The following is a 22,991-nucleotide window of genomic DNA, read 5'->3' as shown; positions in this document are numbered from 1 at the left end:
TAAAATCGGCGAGAGAAAGCAAAAAGGCTGCAGGAAAATTTATGGCCACGATGCTGCAGTAATTACTGGGGTTCAAAACTCCAAAGAAAAGGCAACTGAGAATCTGGTCCTATACTTTAAAGGGCCACCGAGGGTGCGATATACATCTAAAAAAACACTTGGGATACCGAACATTTGGGCGAGGTATTCGATCTATTAAAGACATCAGAAGTCACCACCACCAGCACCAGCTCTGAAGAAAAATAAAATAGTAATTATGGAGTACTTAATTATCTATCGAAAATGAAATCAATGAAGAGCGCAATAGAGGAAGAGTTCAAGGCCATACTATGTAGAATGGCCCGAATTGGTTTGAGGAGTGGAACAGAGCGCTGGCAGAGGTTGAGATGGGAGGGCCAAACAGATTAATAGTATAAGAAATATAAGTAAAAAAAAAATTTGGGTAAAATTAGAAAAATTTTTAGAAAAATTAGAAAACTATTATTAACAGAGTCAGTTCCGAAATTTCATGAAAAAATGCATCAATTAGGACACCAAAACCACCAGTTTTAAAATATTCAACTATTTTCTCCGGGATCGTATAAAAGATAAAACTAATTTTTAATCCAAGTGATAATTCTTCTTCTTCTTAATTCGCGCGATAACCGCCTACGCGATTTTGGCCGAGTTTAACAGAGCGCGCCAGTCGTTTCTTTCTCGTGCTAACCGGCGCCAGTTTGACACACCAAGTAAAGCCAAGTCCTTCTCCACCTGATCTTTGCAACGCAGAGGAGATCTTCCTCTTCCTCTACTACCACCAGCTGGTACCGCATCGAATACTTTCAGAGCCGGATCGTTTGTATCCATTCGGACGACGTGACCCAGCTAACGTAGCCGCTGGATCTTTGTTCGCTGCGCTGACATGGGTTATCGGTGTTAATGCTGGTTCCTAAATACACGAAGTCTTTTACAACTGTCTACAGTGACGTGGGTGCCGATACGCAAGTGCGCCGACTGTTTGTTTGAAGACAGGAGGTACTGCGTTCTAAAATCGGCTAGTGAAAGCAAAAAGTCTACAAAAAATGTATGCTACGATGTTGCAGTAAATGCTACAACTTCTAAAGACGCAAAAAATGTTTTTCCAAGGGTTCAGCGTGACCACCATTTAGCCTCCGTAATAGCGGGAGTATGGGGAGTGTCTTGTAAAGGCATGACATCTCTTCGTTTCAGCGTAAAAGGGGTTAAGCCTGGGGTAAAAGTATACCTGGAGGGATGGTGAAGATGTTTAGAGGTGTACTACCTAGTATACCGTTATTCGGTTCTGAGCGAATTTGGCAGATATGCCGACGTCATTTGAGCCTAACGAGCAAACCTGGTATCTTTCATCCTTGCTAGGAGGATGTCTTAGAAGGCGTGGTCAAGCCGTTGAGCAGTACTCTGTTCAATGGGGAGCGTGGGATCTTCCAGCTAAATTCTGCTCCAGCCCATACGACAAAAACCACCCAGTAATGGCTAAAAAACAATAATCCAGGGTTCATAGCCGCAAAAGATTGTGTATCTCGACGTCCAGATATGAATCCATTGGACTACAGTTTGTGGCCAGAAATGAAGCAAATGGCCTGTTGAAGACTTCACAGAAATTCGAAGAGTCTCAAACAATCTTTGGTTCGAGCAGCGACGTCAATATCCATGGAAACTGCGCAAAATTTAAAATTTTTGTTTTTTAATATTTTCATGATTAATTAAATCCAACTTCATTAAAAAGTATTACAATTTCATATCTATAACGGATTAACTTGGAACGGAACTTAGGGCAGGTCTAAGTGTTATCATTAAAAAATTGGCTTTATCGATATTTATTGTTTGGATATCGAACTGCATAAAAACGCAATAGAGGCAATAGTTCCGGATGGAAATTCGTCTTTCCTAGTGTAATTTATATGAGAAGCTTCTACATTGGCAGAAATAGGTTATGTTAGGTTCCCCAAGGAATGAGCACACTTGGACGAAGATGAAACTCATCAGATTTTTAATGTCAATGCCAGCTATATCAGCAGTCGTAGCAAAGAAGTAAGAGCCTGGATCTTAACCCCGCCAGATCAGGGCAGCTAAGGAGAAGGTGCTGAGCTGATTCCACATACATCCAGCGCAAAATGGGCTTGAGGTAATTCCAAGTCTCACAGCACGCATTCTTAACGCATAGTGACCTGTGAGAAAACCCCCGAGATTCGTGAGCTGATATTTTGTCAACCTCAGAAGCTCGCCCGAGCGCCCCCGTTAAACACGTGGCCAGAAGGATTTCGCGACCTTACAAGTTTGTGTACTTGCCCAACGCTCGCTGAGTTGGCGCGATGCCCATCTTTCCGGGAGCAGACCGCAGGTAGTCAGGGTGATCCCAATTATCTCCTTTCGCGGAGAAATCACCTCACATGTCCCTTGTCTGACCAGCTCATCCGCCTCACAGTTTCCCGCAATGTCGCTGTCACCCAAATGAGCCTTATGTCAAAGAATTCGGACGCAGTCGAAAGTGAGTTCAAGCATTCCCTGACCAGTTTCGAATGCACCGTCACTGACGCGAGAGCCCTTATTGACGCTTGGCTGTCGGAGTAAATATTTACTTTCTTGACTGTTAGTACGCATGTGAGTACCCAATCAGCTGCCTCCTTAATTGCGGCTACCTCTGCCTGGAACAGACTGCAGTGGTCCGGTAACCTGAATTTGAGTCTGATGGAGAGCTCCTCGTAAAAAACTCCTCCGCCAAACTTTCCTTCCAACTTCGATCCATCCGTAAACAAGTTCACCAGGCCCTGTCCCCAAGTGTAGCTCTCCGTGCACTCTTCCCTTGATGGAATATGAGTGGAGAAAGTTCCGGTTGGACTAAGCGAGGTTATACATTGCTTCGTTGACAGGGGGATGAACTCGAAGTTGCTAAGGATGCTTGAGTGCCCATAAGTTGAGCTTATAGTCCGAGCTCCTCAGTCTGATTGCGGTACGTGTAGTGACAATTCTGCCTGCGATGTCTACGGGTACCACATTTAAGATTGCCTTGAGTGCCAGAGTAGGAGTCGTTCGATAATTCCAATGAGTGCCGACCTCTGAACGCTCTCCAGCTTTTCACCAATGTCGTCTTCTCTAGTGATTTCCACCAGACTATGACTCCATATAACAAGATAGGCTGTACCATGGTATTATATAGCCAAAAAACAATTCTAGGCGAAAGTCCCCATCTTTTGCCAATTGCGCCCTTGCATCCATACAAGGCGATTGTTGCCTTCCTCACTCTTTCCTCAATATTGGGCTTCCATGTAAGCTTGCTGCCAAGGATAATATCTAGGGACCTCACCTTGTCAGAAAGCATTAGAGGAGCGCCCCCTAGGGAGGGAAGTTGAGCTCTGGGTATTTTATATTTCTTCGTAAATAGGACGGGCTCCGTCTTAAGGGGATTCCCCGACAAGCCGCAATCCGTTGCTCATCTAACAACTGCGTTCAAATATCCCTGCATCAAGTTGTACAGAGTATCCACAAATTTTCCTCTAACGATTAGTGCCACGTCATCCGCGTAGGCAATTACCCTGCAACCCTCTTTCACCAGCTCCTCCAGCAAGTCATTTAAACAACAACCCATAGCAGAAATGCACTCGAAAGAAAAATTGCGGGTATGTAGTTTCAAAGATTATTGAATTTTGCTTCAATAAAGTGCAAGTTTCAAGTAGATCAAAAATAACGCCGATTTTTGTAATTTTTTTCGAATACTTCCTTATGCATTTTCTTCCTTTAACGCCTACTCCAAGTTTTTCATATGTAAGAAAACACCCAACACAGGCAGCAGAAAAAGTTGTCAAATGTCAGCACGATTTTTGAACCACTTCAAGCTTGCACTTTATTATCCCAAAATTCAATAATCTTTGAAACTGCATACCCGAAATTTTTCTAAAGACTCAGAGTAAAATGTTTGAAATTTTGATGAAAATTTGTTGAATTCTTAAAAATTTTATACAAAGTTCCAAACTTCGCTTTATATGCTTTTTATTGTAGTGTGAATTATATTTTCACAAAAAAATAATTACAGTTCCAAAATAAATAAATAAATAGTCAAAACTTTTCAATAAAAATATGCGTATCACTTTATTTTGACGCAGGCGTTTAATAAACAATTATTTGTAATTGCCACTTATTCCCATCACTTTGTGTTTGGCCGAACTCCTCCTCCAATTTGTTTGTTGAAGTTTTTCATGCCATGCCAACCTCAAGAAAATTGCAAAAAAGTTTAGTTATTAGTTATTGTTGTTATCGCCGAACTTTTTTCTCTCTGTCTCTTCTCCACTGTTTTCCTCGACTTTTTTACTGCCATTTTTTCTTGCTTTTTCGCAACTCATTTTTAATTTTCCATCTCATTACCCGTTTTATTTTTGGTGTGCAAAAGCGGTAACAGTTGGGCATGTCAGCTGTCAGTGTATGGGTGCAGCATTACAATGAATATTTCGAACCTCCAAAAAAGCTGAAATTGCCACAAAAAATCAGTTGTTTTACTATTGTCATTTCAATTCAGCGTTGCTGATGATGTTTCCGTTCAATTTCAGCAAATTTGTGTGTTCGTATTTGTGTATGTATGTATGCGTGTGTACGTATGTATGTATGTGCATACTTGCATACGTATAACTGTGCATGCTTGCATTCTAGCATCTGTTGCATGCGCATATGAGCATTCCCAATTTATTTTATTTCTGCTCTTATTTTCTCATATTTTTTGTTGCTTACTTTGGCAACAGCTGAAACCTGGATTGTGTCTCATTTGAATTTAAATTTTGAATTTAAAAATTGCGTTAAATATTCAAAAATATATACCAGCTATTTGACTAGAAATCTGTGTCTCTCATTTGGATTCTAATCGACCAACCAACCAGCACACCCACGCCCTGTAGAGTAATGCTGGTCTACTGAAATCACAGTAGAGCCTCAACTTGTGGAATCTTTAAGTTTACCAACTGCCTCGCAGAGGCCCGCCGAACGTGTAGCTTCCAATGGAGCTTGGAGTCAAGCATCACTCCAAGATACCTAACTTCCGATGAAAGCGGGAGAACGTGGTTGTTTAATTTGGGAAGTCGAAAGGATGGAGGTTTATATTAGCACCAGCTCTGTTCTGTTAGAGTTGACTATGAGGCCGCAAGTGGAAGCCCAGCGACTGAGTACAGCCATTGACCTTTCCAAAATCTCAGCCATGACTAAGGGAAACGGTCCCGATACCATTAGGACCAAGTCATCGGCGTATGCTATTATCTTAACCCCAGCCTTACTTAGCATTATCAGAACTTCGACATTAGCAACTAGCCAAAGTAGGGGCGAAAGGACACCACACTGCGGCGTCCCACTATGAACGAATCTACTGACCTTAGCCCCTCTTGCCACCGAATTAAGTTCCCTGCAGCCAAGCAGGGGCAAGATCCAGAGAGGAGGTAATAGAATTCTCCGGAAAGTGATTATTTACCAGGATAATCAAAGATTCTTCTGCAGATTCAGCCCACTCCCCGTCTTCCCTTTTTACAAGAGGAGTGGTCCCTCGAGAGGATCTTTGATTAGCCGGGCAGAATCCTTCACGGATTCAACTTTTTGTATTCATATTCAAAATTATACGGTAATTTTCAAAGTTTTTAGTTTGGTAGCATTCGTTAAAAACCTCCTAACCTTCTTTTTCAAGTCGGTCAGCGTCTTGCTCCACCAGGGAGGAAAGTCTTGCTTGCTAAAAAAAAACTGGACAAACCACTTTAAAGGCCGTCTGATAGGATCGCTGCAAGTGTGCCACCTGCTTGTCCAGTTGATCAGTGGATGAGTAGGAACAAGTTCGCCTGTTCAATTTATTATTGAAAACCCTATTGTACAGAGACCAGTCAGTTCTTTTAGGGTTCCTGTGAGGAGATATGGTTTCCCGTGCGAAATTGATTTCGAAAAGGATCAACCTGCGATTCGAAAAGGAATTTCTCTGAGAAACCTTCCAATTATCAACCCTAATGGCAGTCGAATTAGTCGCAAGATTGATATCAAGAACCTCCTCCAAACCATTTGATGTTTCCGATGCTCGAAATACAAACGCGGGGGTGTTGCCTTTGTTTCAAATAAGGAGATTACGGCTAATGATGAAAGTAAGTAGAAAATCCACAATTTACTAAAATTAGTTTAAATTTCCTTGAGAAGCATACACTAATAATTAAACTCCACAGCGGAAATTTTGGAAAAAATAGATTTAAATAGTAGTGTTGATCCAACGAAGAAAGTTAAACGTAAAAAAAAAGAATCAATATTTCGAGGCAATTGGGATCTTATACTTCTGTCCTTAGGCCATTCATGATCTATTTCACTATTCACTTCTATGGATTGATAGAAATTTAAAATTTGAAAAATGGGCAAGCCAAGAAGCATTAATAAAGCACTCAGGCTAAATCCCATTGTACCGGAGCGCTAGAAAGTGAGAGGGTGGGTAGTCAAGGAGGAAAGGAGAGAAATGACAGAGAGAAAGAGATGGGATAGAATTGAGACAGAGACGGAGATAGTTAGCCCTGTGAGAATTTTCGTGCTTCGCTGACAAATCTGAAAATATCCTCCGGTTTGAGAGCATGAATTTTATTCATTCTCATGATAGTGGAAAACAAAAGAAAAAGAAAGATAAGCAAACCGGTTGCTCAATGATTCCAATGGTGGTCATATGCTGACCCCGTGGGTTATGTGCTGTAATATTACCAACTATCAGCCGAACGTCTTTTCTACCAAGTTTTAGAAGAAAGTCCGAGAGTTTTCTGTTCCGGCTTGTCACAAAACACTTTGCAGTCCAGCAGAACTGATTCCGATTATTGGCTCTGGTCGCTGTGGGATAACCGCTGATTGATTCCCTTGAAGACCGCAGTGTCCTGGAACACATATAAGTGTGAGCTCATTTCATCTTACAACAGAAGCTTCTTCTTACATTCTTTAACAATCTTTGAGGTTTGCTTCGCGCTCTCCAGGTCCTTCAGTGCAGTCTGACTGTCTCTAAAGACTCCAATCTGTTTTCCGTTCCATCTCCTCTGATTATTTCTACTCCAATTTACATTCGCTTCTTTGTAAGGCTTTGCTCATTCGACATTTCCTAGTACATAAATCTTTGGCTGACTACCTTACCTAAATTTTTTTTCATTATTGATGTATGCACCCGTAGATTACAGATTTAAGTTTCCCTCGCTCCATTCCTCCACATTTACATAGTTTTCCCGGTACTAATCGAGTTAATCCAATAATATAATATTTTCAAAATAAACTCAACAAAGTTTCTGCTCTTTCATTCTTCATGTGCAGTAGTACCAGAAGCATGCCAAAAATACATGAAGGAAACCACAAAACAAGAGGAAGGGGTAAGGAGTGGTCATTAGTTCAATGCCACAATTCTACTTCACTACAATGTGTTTCTCCTGCGTTCCGCACTTGATTTTCATCACTTCCAATACTTTAGTTTTCGTGTGTAAGTCGTCGTAGCCACAAATTGTTTACGCTGTAGCTTCTCTCAGCTGTGGCAACGTAAATGCATGCAACATTGAAGCTGCTTGCCACACTGTAACTAACTTGCACATATGTATGTATGTGTCTATCTTGAAAAAAGTTCCCCACATCGAACTTCACTAATATGAAACTGGTTCGCTGGTAATGAATTAAGGGCTGTAAGTGGTTTGTGTTATTTTTCATATAAGCAGGTAGAGCTAAATACGACAATTAGTACTAAATTTCACAGGTAAGAGCTAACTCTCTCTGTTTCTCTTTTTCGATAGTTTGCATTAGTACTTAATTAGATATGTTAGATCTATTGTAGTAGCTCTGCATTCCTTTTTCGGCAATTTGGTATTAATCCGCATACGCTGTCTATTTAGTACTAAAATCCACCGATGGGTTCTATGCATCCATTTTCAACAGTTTAGAACTAGTACTAGAATTGGCAGATAAGATTTAGTAAGCATTTTCTTATTTAGTACTAAAATTGTTTAGTACTAAGAATGGAAGATAAGATTTTATCTTTGCATCCCTCCTTCAACACTTTGGTATTAGTACCAATTCGTCCCCTTTTCATCAGTTAAGGACTAGTACTAAAATTGTATTAAAATGGAATTAATATTAAAACTGACGGATAACATCATGTAAGCTCTGTATCCCTTTTTGACCACTTTGCAATTAGTACTAGATGATGTATAGGAAGCTCTGCATCCTTTTTCGATAGCTTTTGTTTAGTACTTAAATCGACCGTGGAGTTCTATGCATCGCCTTTTCGATAGTTTGCAGCTAGTACTAAAATTGGCAGATGGGATTTAGTAAGAAATTTTGACTTAGTACTAAAATAGTTTGTCATTAGTACTAAAATCGACAGACGAGACCTGGTAAGCAGTACTGAGTTAGTACCAAAAAAGTTTGGAATTAGTAATAAAATCGCCTTCACTTTTTCAATAGATTGAGAACCAGTACTAAATTCGGAATTAGTACTCAATTCGAAATAGGTTGGAATTGGATCTAAAATCGACAGGGGAGATCTAGTAAGCAATATTGAGTTCGTACTACACAAGTTTCTAATTAGTACTAAAATCGCCAACACTTGTACGATAGTTAGAGACTTAGTACTAAATTCGGAATTAGTACTATATTCGAAATAGGTCTAGTTAGCTATTTTGAGCTAGTACTAAAAAAGTTTGGAGTTAGTACTAAAATCGACATTCCTTTTTCGATAGGTTGAAAACTAGTGCTAAATTCGGAATTGGTACTAAATTCAAAACACTTTTCGGTTGGATTTAAAATCGACAGTGGATCTCATAGTAAGCATTTTTCCGTTAGTACTAAAACAGTTTTGGAACAGTTTGGTACTAAAATCGACGGATGAGTTCTCCATACCTTTCTTGATAGTTTGAAACCGGTACTAAATTCATCAGATTAAAACTAGAAGCTCTGCATTTTTTTTTGATAGCCCTAAGTTAGTACTAAATTAAACCAATAAGATCTAGAATACTCTACCACCCTTTTTTGTAGCTCAAAACTAGTACTAAATTCCACCAGTGGGTATGCTCTTTATTTTGTTTTCTGTAGCTCGGAACTAGAAATAATTCGACAGATGCGTTCTTGTAACCTCTGTATACCTTGTACTAAAATCGGCAGATAAAATTTACAGCGCTTTGCATCCCTTTTTAATAGCTTGGAACTAGTACTAATTCGACAAAGTAAATCTAGAATCCTCTACACTTCTTTTTGATAGCTTTGAACTATATAGTACTCAATTTGCCCTAGACAATCCATCTACTTTTCCTGATAGTTCGGAATTAGTCCTAAAATATACCTAGACATAGTTCGGAATGAAGTCTAAAGCCGACAGATGGGATCTAAATTTCTCTGCTCCCTTTTCGATATCTCGAAAGAGACATTATATCAAACTAAAACAGATACCGAATCGAAAAATTAGTTTAATTTCATTTCATTTGATATACTTCTTTTTTAAATTTATTTGGTTTTATATCACATTATTTAAACTATTTTTTATAATTTAATTTATTTTATTTTAGTCCTTGAATGGTGGGCTACGCCACCATCGTCATGTGTAAGACGGCTAATACACTTTTCTGTTTTGATAAAATGTAGGAATCTAAGATGGTACTTCTGTCATGTGTAGCGAAATGATTCCAAATTGGCAAATTCGTACTTGCCCTGAACCAGAAACCCCTCTCACACCAGTTTAGGTTTTCTCTGCTGGGTTACTCCTTCACTTTTGTTATATGTAAGTGACTGCAACTCGCCAAAAATTAGTTTGCTTAATTTGGTTTAAATTTTTGGAAATTGTTCCAAGTTGTGCCAGGCGATGAGTGAAGGTGGCTGTCTCTTTAATTGGTGAACTCTCAACTTTCGCCGCAAACTCGTTTACCCATAACTGTTTCGGGTAATTGAAGTTGACGGCCTGTGCTACGAGGCATCTCTACTCGATTAAGTTAATTAAAAAGTATATGCGATTACTCTGCTCGGGTGTTATAAATTTTATTTTAGTTGAATTGTGGGCTAGGATGGTCTGTTGAGAAGTTTTTATGTGACATTGGGAATTCTATTTTCTCAACAAAAAAAAAAATCACTGGGTGGCGGATTTTTAAAATTTCTGATTGTCAATGGATGGGCATTGGGAAACTAAAAATTGTAATTTTCCCAAATAAAAATATTCAATGGGTTATATTGACTTTTTTTTTAATTTTGTTGATCCTACTTCATGATTAAGTTAATTTCTCAGATTTAATGGCTACATGTCTTGTTCTGCTACCTTTTCACGCACATGCCTAGCAGACATCCTTCTAGGGTATTACTAATTTTTTTGTAATGAAATGCGAATATGTAGCCCCGTGTTGCTTACGATAGATTTTCACCTTCTCCAGACCAAAGTATATAACCATGAAGGCTGCTAGACTGCGGAAAATACAAATCAGTGGATGACATCGGCCGAAACACCTGGTCTCTCGAATATGTCTGAAGCTTCCTGTTTTGAAACAACGACGACATGGAGCTATATATGGACCTGATGGAGTACTCCAATCCTTAAATTACATTTATAAAGAGATTATCGCCACCTTCATTCAGTCTTGTTTCACATGTGCCATAATCGAAGGCAAGCCACTACGTGAAGGCGAATTGAATTCTGTTAGTGAAGGAATTTCGCTTCCCACTAATCATCTCTTCACTTTCTTTCCTAAACCATTGCAATGGTTTTGCTCAGCTTCCATGATTTTGAAACATTTTCTGTCGGGATCTAGGGCTACCCTTGACAACAGCAACTGAGAAACATACCAGCCTAGATAAGGTATTATAAAAATAACAACAACAGCAACTTTTTTCTTCTACTACTATGAATATATTTTTGGAAATTTATTTTACAAAGTAGACGATTTTCTGACGGGTGCTTAAAAAATTGCTTAAGAATTAGAAAAAAATAAAAACAAAATCAAGAAGTGAATTTTCTTTTATAAGAAAAAATGTTTAATTCGTTAATTCTAGTTTTTTTAAATCATTATATATTGTAACTGTTAAAATGTGGTTCAGCTTAAGGACCATCAGGTGAGTGCAAAAGCCCGTTGCTGCTGATCCTAGTAGATAAATTTCAAACGGTGATGATTCAGCTACGAAAGTCATCTCTACACTCAACTACGTTTACTATATTACGTCGACCCCCAACTTTTCGGTGACCAATCAGTAGCGAAAAAGTAATTATTTTTCAAACTTAAACTAAAACTAAATAAACCATCAATAGTCTATTGCTTTTTCAGTGAGTTGTGTTTAATATTATAGTCGAATCTGAGTATACAGCAAGTTTCGCTTTTTGTTTTTCATTTCATACGTCCAACAAATTTTTGCACCTTTCAAATTGTTTGTGGAATTGTATTTCAAATTTGCACCACTTGTATACTGCAACCATAATTTCCTTCAAGCTCGTATGCCCCATATCATCAAGATACTTTACAAAGTCCCCTGAGTCACAAGGCTCAAAAAAATTCCGTTGATATATTGCAGAGGCCATACAGCTAAGATAATGAAAATCAAAATTGTGGCAAAAATGATTTAAGAGGCTTGGAAGACGTAGTTAATTCTCTATTGCGCGATAATGGTTCCTACTAACAATGGGAAAATCCTAATTTGATCATCATTTCTCCCGAGCTAGACTCATTAACTGACTAGGTGAATTTTATGAGGGCAATTTAGAGAATTAGAATTCGGCCGCCGTAGCCGAATGGGCAGGCATTCGGTCCTCGGCAGGCAATGAAAAACCCCCGAGGTCCTCCTTGTCCTCCTGCGCTAGGTTCCTCTGTTCTGCGTCGTCACATCATCCAGGTGCTGCTTCTCTTTGCATCATATTTAGATGGGCCCATTGTGGTTTTCCTCTAGTTCATGTTGGCTCAGTTATGTTCATGGTGAGTTTGATGATGTGGTGTTGCCCATACCATCTTAGCCTGCCTTCTTAGCTTGCATTGCCCAGCATTCCGACCCGTACAGCATTACTGGTCTTAATCGTTTAGAGCATTTTCCTGTCACATTTTATAGGTATTTGGGTTTGTTCACAATATTTGTCAATATTTCATTCCTAGTGTTCAGTTTTCTTCACAGGCAAGCTAGGTCTTCATTAAATAAGACTACATCGTCCGCGTAAAGGATATTCCATGGCGGTTACTCTTAAGCTTTACCTATCAGATGATTCATAACAATGCTAAAAATCAACGCGCTGAGTGTTGAACCTTAGTGCACGCCGACCATCTCTGGGACCTTTTGCGTTAGTCCGCCTGGTATATATACTTGTGTGGTGGGTTCGTAGTATATGTCTTGAATCAGGTTGATGCATTTTTCTGGTATTCCTTTGGCTCTTAAGGATAGCCATACCACTTGCCTAGATACCCTATCGAAGGCCTTCTCTGGATCTACCAGAACCATGTGCAGATTTTTCTTTCTACTGCGTCATTTCTCCAATAGTACTCGAAATGCCTGTATTGTATCTGTTGTGGACTATCCGGCTACGAATCCGCATTGGTTTGGTATTATTTCTGCTGTTTTTTCAATGCGATGTTTCCCATATCTTACAGGTATGCCATGTAAGTTTATGTCCAAGATATTCGCTCCAATGCAAAGGTAGTATTTAAATTGAGACATTTTTAATGATAATTTTGCTGATTATACACCAAATATGTGCTACTTGAGGAGTGCCAGACCGGCACTTCAACCATTTCATCTACACTAAACAAAATATGATTTTTAATAATTTTTTACCTAATGATATAGTTCAATTTATGTGTGCCTCAAGTTGGGAATTCGTTGAAAATCTAATGCTCTCAGTATATTTCAGAATATCTGTTACAGAAGAAGCATTCTTGATTTCATTCGGATTAATTTGATCTTGAAGAAAGACATGCAGTCTTGTCTTTGCCAAGGCAGTAACGTTGCACATGATATGCTCATTGTCTCATTCTAAATATGAAGTTTTAAGAGATGGTAATTTAAGTAATATGATACTACCTGTCAGAAAACCAATTATTTTTCTTATGTCTACTTTACGCATTTATGCAATTCCCTATTGTCTTATAAAGCCTGAAAGTTCTTATAAGCCCTTTGGATTGACGGAGTTCTTGTGAGACTGGTTATTCTTTCAATATTTTTCCAACTATAATATTTACCCTCCATTTAACTTATGCCTAGTTGATACCGCAGTATGATTCTGGACCGTGAAAATCTGCTGGTGACCCCTCCTTAGCGAACTCATAAAATATTTTATAGTGATCCGGAACCCAGTAAAGTGCAACCTTATTTGTTGCACTAAGTTGGTTTAGTAGTTAAGGCATTCGTACACTTGTAGGATTCGACAGAATAGGAAGGTGGTGCTTTTAATGCAGCCTCATTGCCCGTTTATAGCTATGTGTGTAGCCTTGTTTACACTCATAAGATCTATTCTCGCACAGATTGAAATTGCTTGAATTTTAACCTGAAAAACACTAGCCCATTTGCTCATTGGATTTGGAACTTTTTGTGCTTGGACCATAGATTCCCGCACCGAGTCCAGTATTTATTTTCAAATCGTCTGTGAAACATTCGCAACTTTTGGCATCGACCTAAGTTCAGATTGATTGCGGTCTCAGTTTACAAATCAAAACCTACGGTTAAAATACTTTTTGGACTCTTATAGTCTGTTAACGAATAGATAATACTCTTATCTGGTACCTCTGTTATGATATTCGTATGGCCAAAGTCAGAAAGATCTTTTCCAAGTAAAATTTGTACTTTTAATACACTTTTCTTCTTCTTTTTTTTATAAAAATATGCAGTGGGAATAGTCTTATTATCGCTTATATAGCAACAGTGGAACAGGTGTTCTTGGCACCAGTTATTGCTAACCTGGCTTGTCTTTGAAAACTACCAAGTAGTTGTTTGGTGGTTACTTGCGTGGCTTTCAACCACCAAACAAGGCAGGTGTAGGATAATTCTCGTACTGCTTCGCGAGCTTAATTTACTAACTTAAATTACTAATTTCCAAGACTTGCGCTATTTTTATTCTTCTATATCATTTAGCTGTCAATTCACTTAAGCTACAACAGCTCGAACAGCTTTTCCAGCGACTCTTTAAGAAAATTTATTTAGCAATTTCATTACGCCCCATTAGACGTTAGTCATTTAAAGAGTTCATTCTGTCAAAAGCAGCTCACCAAATTACCGGTTATATCTACTTCACTGCCTGCACACATACAAGTACATACGTGGTGTATATGCAACATTACTTGTACGGTAGTTCAAACTTCTAAAACGTTGATCAAAAATCAAAAAAAAAAAAAAAATGTTTGCATTTGGAAATTTTAAAGCAGTACACCTAAAAAATATTTGTTGTTGGTAAGTACTTCACAAGAAATATTTTTTGTGAATTTGTTTTTGTCACACATTTCTGAAGATGAGAAATGGACGGATTGTATACCTGCAGCGCTTAGAAGCACAGTTTTTAGTGGATTACAAATACTTCAAATAAATGTTCAACAATTATTCGGTTGCCGCATAGCTGATGAGCAGATGATGTAAGGAAATAAGTATTGGCATGTCAGGCTCCATAGTAGCTGGAAATTTTTGTCGCCATTTCGAATTCGCTATTTGGGGGTTTGAAAGGCTTAACTCGTGTTTGTTATCAACGATTTCAACGTCAATGTGCAGCGATTAATTGCGAAAGAATCTCCCGAACTGAGCAAATCGCTATTCTGGGCACCAGACAGGCTGCACTCAACACTTAAAGACCTTCAGTGGATTGAGAAAGTAAACACTAGGATGCACAAACGCATCTGGCTCATATGAATCCCAGAGCCTGGAATCGAAGTAGCAGCTGCACTGGCGAGAAAGGTCTCGTTACTAATAAGATCCGGACACTTCCTTGCCATGGAAAAGATATCACCCAGGAAGAGCTTAGAGGTGATGAATTAAGACTACGAGATAGAAGCTGGCACCAAACTCTTGATTTTAGGTAGGGTATAACAAGAGAGATTTAAGCATTCTAAAAGCCTCGCTATATGCTAAGGGCGTCTTAGAGTGCCGACCGCCATTTTCACAGGTCACTTGAGAATGAGCAACAACAACGCAGAAACAACAGGAACACGACCCACCGTGAGGCTGTATAGAAGGCCTCACGGTGAGCCGTGTTCCTGTTGTTTTTGTGACCAATCTCTAGAAACTACATCCCTGCTTCTCGAATGCGATGCCATAGCGAGAGGAAGATCTAAATATCTTACCCTGGTAAAATGAAATCGAAATTTGAATTGGCCGAGCCATGGAGCACCAAGAGATTTGGTGGCTCCTAAAATAATCAGGTTAAAAAGCCCATTGTATTTAGAGCTCTGAAAAGAGGGTAGATATTCAAGGAGGAAAGGAGAAAAGTATCAGAGAAAGAGGTAGTAAAGAAGAGTGAGAGAGATAGGTCTGGTACGTCTAGAATAAAAAAACCAATATGCTCAGCCCAAAGCAGCTGCAATATAGGTTTATTGATCAAACCCGGTTTGGATGAGTTTCTGTAATCTGTCGAGGTGTAAACCTATTAGATTTTAATCAATGATCGCTAAAATGTAGATATAAAAAGTTTCAAAAAAGTATTTGCGAAATTTGTCGTCCATCTTTTGCAAGTTTGTAATTGGTATTCTGAAAATCGCTCATTACAGGTATTTTTTATCTACTATTTTGAATTTTGAAAATTTGTATTCAGTACAGTAATCAGAGGCCTTCAAATTTAGCTCTGAAGGAGTTTGAATTGTTGAAATCCAACGTAGAATCTCGCTTGCCAGCAAATTTTACTTTGGACTAAGTAGGCAATCGACTTTATAAAGTTCTTGGACGATGACTACAACCGATGAGGCGTTCCTGAGAGTGTTTGAGAGAAAGATTCTGCGGATGATTTTTGGACCTTTGCACGTTGGCGACGACGAATATTGCAGGCGATGGAAGGATGAGCTGTATGGACTTTACGACGTCATTGACTTAGTGCAGCGAATAAAGATCCAGCTGCTACGCTGGCTGGGTCATATCGTCCGCATGGATATAAACGCTCCGGCTTTAAAAATATTCGATGCAGTATCAGCTGCTGGTAGCAGAGGAAGAAGAAGGCCTCCTTTGCGTTGGAAAGATCAGGTGGAGAAGGACTTGGCTTCACTTGGTGTGTCTAATTGTCGCTGGTTACAACGAGAAAGAAACGACTGGCGTGCTTTGTTTTAAAATCGCGTTTGCGGTCATTGCGCCAATCAAGAAGAAGAGGAACGAGTTTCAATAGTTCTGTCGATTTTTTTAAGAATTTGATATCAATATTTAAATTATTTGAAAATATAATAAAAACGGGTTTAAGAAAAAATATTTTTTTTAACTAAATCTTTAAAATTAAAATAAGACTAGCAGCAAAATATACGATGTGTTTTTAAAAAGGATTATTTTGTCCCCTTCAAAGTAATCCCCATGAGTTATTATGCACTTATGCCAAAGCTTTTCCAATCTTCGAAGCACTTCAAAAAATCATTTTTTATTTTATCTTATTCCGCTCCTCCTTCGATGCCGTCTTTAGCTCATCAATCGTAGCGTAGCTTCGTCCTTTCATAGGCCTTTTCAGTTTCGGGAAGAAGAAAAAGTCACAAGGGGCCAGATCTGGGGAATATGGTGGCTGTAGTGTGTTGTTTTTGGCCAAAGCAACGATGCGTGAGCAGGGGCAGGGGCGTTATCGTGATGCAAGAGCAAATTTTTGTTCTTGCACAAATCCGGGTCTTTCTGGCGAATTGCTTCAAAACAAATTGCGCATAACTTTCAGGTAATATTCCTTATTAACCGTTTTACTCTGTGGCACGAACTCATAATACACAACGCCCCTGCAATCAAAGGAAATGGTAAGCAAAACTTTTAAATTCGACCGAACTTGGCGCGTTGTTTTCGGTCTTGGTTCGTGCGGCAGCTTCCATTGAGATGATTGAGCTTTTGTTTCCACGTCATAACCATAAACCCACGATTCGTCATCAGTTATGACCCTCTGGAGCAAATTTGGGTCGTCGTGGACAGAGTCCAACATCTCATTAGCAATGTTCATGCGATGCTGCTTTTGGTCGAAATTGAGCAGTTTTGGTACGAATTTTGCGGCGACCCGTTTATGCCCAAATCATTGAAAAAAATCGAGTGGCACGAGCCAATTGATATGTCTAGGTCCTCAGCAACTTCTCTAACGGTGATTCGACGATTGGCCAATACCATTTTCTTCACTTCAGCAATTTTTTCGTCTGCGCCTGTTGTTGAAGTGCTCGGGCGTCCGGAACGCTTTTCTTTTCTCTCCCCTCTTCTCGGCCTTCTGAGAACATTTTGTAGCACCGATAAACGTTGCTTTGGTCAAAGTCAACATTCGGAATGTATCCGCGCACTTAATTTCGCTTTTCATACAAAATTTCATACAGGTTCTTTGATCCATCTTTTTGAATAGGTAAAAATCGAAGACGAGCCGAAACACGTGCAAGCAAAGCACGTGAATACACCTCGTACATAAAAATATGACCAAATATATATAAAAATTACGAAGGCGAACTGAGCTGATTTCTCATTTGTCTGCTTTTAAAATTAGAAAATTGAAAAAAAAAAATTTTCCTGAGTAGTACTAAAATCATACTATGTATGAGTATTTATAGTATAAAACAAATTTTGTTTTTGTTCAGTTAGCTTCTACTTGAGGAATTACTGTGCACAGTGCGAAGCCATTTAATCTCAAAGCCTATCAAAGGTATTTACGCAATAGACAAATAGCAAATCCATTTACAGGATTCAATTCTAACCCTCTGCCCCGCTCACCGCTCCTCTAGCATGCACTCTTATGTATTCTCCAATTTACTTCGCTCAAAGCAGCTTGCCAAATACGCAAATACCCAAATACCCAAAGGGCCATATGTGCCCAAACTGTTGCAAGCCTAATGTTGTTGCATGTGCCCTCATGAGCATAGTTTCCTATTTGCACACCTACACAGTCACATACTCATTTACCTATACATACATACTTACGATAGCTCTGCAGGTATAACTGAAATGCTGTTAAATGCTGATTGCCTGCTTGTTCGACAGGCGGAAGGTGGGTTTAGGGGGCAGTTACATATTTTAATAGTCCTTTTGTGCATTCGGGTGGAACTTAAAATGCGTTTGACAATACACACACACACACACACACGCACACATGTGTATGTACATATGTGCATGCAAAGCTCTTGGGACTCACGACATTTGCGTTATGTTGCGCGGCGTCATTGACGACATTTGAGAGTTCATAACTGCGGGTCATTTAATAAAAACAAAGGCATTTCTATGAATTTCTTGCTGGTTAACCATAAAAGTAAAACATTTTTCCATGAATTTAATTCCACTAAGCGACTGCCATTTAATGCTAGTGGGGTTTCTCGGTATTACAGACATAAATTTTATGTGGCAGTAAATAAATAGCAGCGAGCGTTCAAATTTTAAAGAGCTTAAAGAGTAGTAAATCGACATGGAATGGGAAGGCAAAGAACTTAAAGAAAAGCAAATCGAAATGAAATGGGAAGACAAAGTTATTGCTGAGAAAATTATCAGTTCATCTGGTTTTCAATGAAAGTAATTTTTATAGTTATTGGTGAAAAAATGTAGAATTCAATAACTTTCGTTATTTCTTACTTGAATTTGATGTTTTTACGGTGCCATTACTCTGTTGAGAGTTGCTTAACGGAAACAAAGCAATTCCAGCACACATATTTTAGACCACAGCTTTAACATCAAATGAAAGCTATTTAGTTCATAAGGAACCCAGAGGGTTTTCAAATAAGAGCTGGTTGATGTTAAAAGGACATGAAAAAAGCTTTTTGTGTATGAAATATTTTTTTTTTTATTTGAGAAACCCTGTGTGCCATTTTGTATTTTGTACAGCTGAGATAAATGTCAGCATTTGAAATAACTCATGCTAATAGTTTTTTTTAAGCCTCCAATTTCATGAATGGCATCTTCGATTTCGTGTTTTAAAGCATCAATCGTCTCTGGATGGTTCGCATAGCATTTGTCCTTAACGGCTCTCCACAAAACATAGTCCAACGGGCTTGAATCACAGCTCCGAGGCGGCCAATTGATATCGGAATTTCGGCTGATTATTCGGTTTTCAAAAACGGTAACCAAAAGTTCGAGTGTAACTTTGGCAGTGTGACAAGTGGCACCGTCCTGTATTTGTGTTACCATTCTCCAAAAAATAGGTGGTTCAAAAAGCAAACGATATATGGCCCACCCGTTATAACAAAGAGTTTGGATTGATCTGACTAGCACTGAGCTTATGTATTTATTAGTATTTTTTTGGTCATGGAACCGCAAATAGCGGCCTTGCGATAAATCCTCTGGAGACGGAGCTCGTCTTATTTATGAGGAAATATAAAATACCTAGAGTTTTTCTTCCCTCAATAGCGGGCGCTCCGTTGATGCTCTCTAACAGCATGAGGTACCTGGGACTTATCCATGGCATAGGTCTAACATGGAAACCAAACATTGAGGAGAGAATTAGGAAGGCAATAGTTGCTTTGTATGGTTTCAGGGGCGCTATCGGAAAGAGATGGGACCTGTCGCCTTAAATCACTTTTTGGCTTTATAACGTGATTATAAAACTAATATTGCTGTACGGTGTCCTTTTCTGGTGGGACTCACTAGAAAGGATGAAATCAGTTAAGAAGCTGAAGAGGGTACTAAGGTATGCCCTCATTGGAATCAATGGGGCGCTCCGTGTGGCGCCAATGAACATTGCGGGAAAAACTACAGCTGCACGCGCCGCAATCAAACTAAGGGGTTCGGGCCATAAGCTAGACTTAAGCTACGGACACTCTAGCATCATTAAGGATTTTGAATTCATTCCCATGGTGCTCAATCATTGTATGTACACCAATGCTAGGGCCGAGCGGACCCAGGGATGGGTGGGCCAGGTGTAACATTTGGCGGCAAGGCATGGCAAACATATTCACGGTTGGCTCGAAGTTCGATGAACCCTTCCATGGGGGAGTATTCTGTGAGGAGCTCGCCATCAAGCTCAAATTCAGGCTTTCGGACCACTGTAGTGTTTTCCAAGCGGAGGTAGCCGCACTTAAGGAAGCAGTGGATTGGTTGCTCACTTCGGTAATTACCGTTAAGGAAGTAAATATTTACTCCAACAGCCAAGCGGCAATTACACCCTTGGGCTCTTTATTTGTGCGTTCGAGAATTGTCGGAGAATGTTTGGCCTCTCTCTCTATTGCATCCGAATACTTTGATATCAAGTTCATTTGGAAACTGCTGGGCTAATGAGTTGGCTAGGCGGGGAACTTTGGAGACGATTTCGTCGCAAAATCAGAGTATTGGGGTTCCCTTAAGAACTTGTGGTCTACTCCTGGAAAGATGGGACATTGTCCATTAGGTGTCCATGCGGTGAGACTTGGGGTTGCCTCAAGTCCATTCTGCAGAAGCTGTCTTGAGGCTGCGGTGGAATCATCGCAGTACCTTCATCTCAGCTGCGCTGCTCTCGTCTGGCAAAGATTTAGACATTTGAGCTTTCACCCTTTCGCTACACCTGCGGATATAGCGGATTAAATATCATACATCTGGTGAACTTCATCAGTAGCTTGATGCAGCCAATTGCAAACATAAATCAGCCACCGTCAGCGTCGTCGTAAGAGCATGGTCATCATTTCCTAATCTCAAGGCTCCTCTCCGATAAACCCGCGCCCACCTTGAAATTCTCGAAGAATTCTAGTTTTCTTTTCATCTAGTCAGTCACGAAGAGTTCAGGACTTAACCCAGAATTCTTACATGCCCTGTACAATTGCCCCGCATGATACTAACCGTCTACGCACATGCCCTCTTAAGCCCACTCACCTAACACCCCTCTTTCAGCATGCTTCCTCCGCCTACTCTTAGATGAGAGAGACGATGACGTTCGGTGACTGCACCGTACTAACAAAATTTCATGAAATGCTACAATAACAAAACCATAGTCTCAGCCAACCTTGCGACCTCAAGCAAGTAAGAAATTTTGAATATTCCTTTAGTTGGAATAATGAAAATTCGTTACCTCACTGGTTGTAGTCGACTGAGCTCGTATCTCCATCTACCTACTAAGATGAGCTGAGTTTGTAGGACGGTGAGAGCTGTTTAAATATGTGTTTGAATAATCGTCCTTTCAAAGATCTAAATTGGAATTTCTATTAAAAAGTAGAGCTCGTCCTATGATTATCCGGAAAGAAGCAACACATCACATTTTATTCTTCATTACAGAATCTGAAGTATATAGGGATTAGGAACATGCAATGGATATATACTATTATATAAGCAATGTGCTTTAATCAAATTTGCCTTCCTTCTTGTGTTACCTTATGCTATCATTTATTTTGAGTTAAAGTTTAAGCAGTCACTTGCTAGACAGGAGCAATTAGGCATGTCTCATAAAGTGTCTCGAAGTGAAGTGCAATTCACTGAAGTACTTATTTAGATAGCAAAAGAGCAATTCCACTCAAGTGCGGTATGCATATATGAATGGGGAGTGTTTATATGGCCTGTAGTAAAATGCACTGGTAACAAATTGGTTTGATCAAATGATTTCAAAACCATGGCTAGCACGCGCTTCTTCTCTTTTCCATACCAGCCGGGTGAATTTTTCACTGTGATATTCGAGTAATTGGAAATTTTTCTCTTCTAATCTCCTTTCAGAGGGTTTGGAAGTAGTGCTAACGTCATTATATTAGTATTAGTATGCTAAAATCAATGGGGTGGAACAACTGTGTAAAATTAAAAAAAAAAAATATTATTTTGAATAAGAAAAATGTAACATAACTTGCACTGCTTCCTTTCGAGTGCTTTTAAGAGCTTGACAATTTAAAATGGTAATATAAAACGAAAACATTCCTGGAATGATTTTTTTTTATTTTAATCTGGTAGATAATTTCATAACATTTATTTCTTGAATGTGCTCACATGCCGGATAGCCATCGCGGTAACTCTTAGTTGCGATTCCGTCTATTTGACCAGTCAAGTTTTTGACTGCGTTTTGCAATAAATCTGACCGTATGGCATCAATGGTGGCTGTGGTGACTTCAATATTGCAATAAATCGCAATTGTTAAGAGTGCTGAGTCGCAAGTAGCGGGGTCTCGTTGGAGCCAAATGCCGTCCATGTTTAGCTGATTACTATTTGAAAAAAAATCAGTCAGCATGGCTCGACAGCGCTCGTCATTCACATTAATGGCAGTTCCCTCCGCATTTCGAAAGAAATAAGTACCGATGATGAGTATAGACCAGTGCTCTATGAACTTCGTGAACAGATTTTTGTTTTAAGGTAAATTCCCACAATTTGGAAGCGTTGTTCTGACGTTAAACAGTTCATGATGGCTTACGAAACCTTAGTGAACAAAAATGTTGACACTTCTGCCATTCGCAGCTGTCAAACCATAGTTATCGATATCGATAGTCTACAAGATTGAGTGAGGGGCCGGAATCATTAGATTCTTGCATAGGAGTACACTGCAGGGTGGTGTCCTCTCGCCTCTCCTTTGGCTAGTAGCTATTGACGAGGTTCTAGCTCGTTTAAAGAGGGTGGGGTAAAGGTTTTAGCATACACCGATGGCGTGATTCTAATGGTATCGGGACCGTTTCCCTCAGTCATGGCTGAGATTTGGAAAGGACTGGCTGTACTCAATTGCTCGGCTGCCAGTTGCGGCCTCAGAGTCAACTCTGACAAAACGGAGCTGGTGCTATTTACCAAAATATATAAAGCTCCAGACTTTGGACTTCCCAAATTAAATAATTACGTTGTTCCGCTTCTATCGGAAGTTAGGTATCTTGGAGAGATACTTGACTCCGAACTCTTTTGGAAGCTATACATTAAAAATCGGGTAAAGAAGGCTAGTATAGCCTTCTGCTCCTGCTAATCTATATTCGCCAAAAATGGGGATTCAAGCCACAAGTCGTCCTCTGGATGTACAACGTATTGATTCT

The 22,991-nt window shown here is 39.4% G+C and overlaps 1 pseudogene; it reads right to left on the bottom strand.

Annotated features, from left to right (window-relative positions):
• LOC129237076 (putative nuclease HARBI1) overlaps positions 1-22,171 on the bottom strand; it is a 43,247-nt pseudogene extending 21,076 nt beyond the window's left edge.
• Between the last annotated feature and the right edge of the window lie 820 nt (positions 22,172-22,991).

This window comes from Anastrepha obliqua, chromosome 2 (genome assembly GCF_027943255.1).
Source record: "Anastrepha obliqua isolate idAnaObli1 chromosome 2, idAnaObli1_1.0, whole genome shotgun sequence".
NCBI classification, from domain to species: domain Eukaryota; kingdom Metazoa; phylum Arthropoda; class Insecta; order Diptera; family Tephritidae; genus Anastrepha; species Anastrepha obliqua.
The sequence above is the reverse complement of the archived record's forward strand: the minus strand, read 5'-3'. Positions and strand labels throughout refer to the sequence as shown.